We start from the raw sequence: 308 nt of genomic DNA, 5'->3' as shown, positions 1-308 counted from the left end.
ACATAGGGCCGCATTGGTTCGAACCAATTGCGCGCCTCGTCGCGGAGTTGCGCGGCGGCTAGCTGGCTCTGCTCCTGCGGATCGGACATTTGGCTTCGTCCGAACCACTCCGACATCGCTCTCACGAAGTGCGCGGGGCATTCGTGGGGTTTGCCACTGAAGGTGGGCTTGGGGAGTGTGCAGGGTTTGTCCCGCCGCAGCTCCATTGTCAAGAGGGAAAATGCTTCCGCGAGGACCATCAGGGGGTCGCGGGCGATGGGAGCTGGGGAGCCAATTAGCCGCGCGTCAATCTCCGGACGCACGGAATT

This window comes from Dendroctonus ponderosae, unplaced genomic scaffold (assembly GCF_020466585.1).
Source record: "Dendroctonus ponderosae isolate FM_Combo_2020 unplaced genomic scaffold, Dpon_F_20191213v2 Dpon_F_20191213_5, whole genome shotgun sequence".
NCBI lineage: Eukaryota > Metazoa > Arthropoda > Insecta > Coleoptera > Curculionidae > Dendroctonus > Dendroctonus ponderosae.
Note: the sequence above shows the minus strand (reverse complement) of the source record.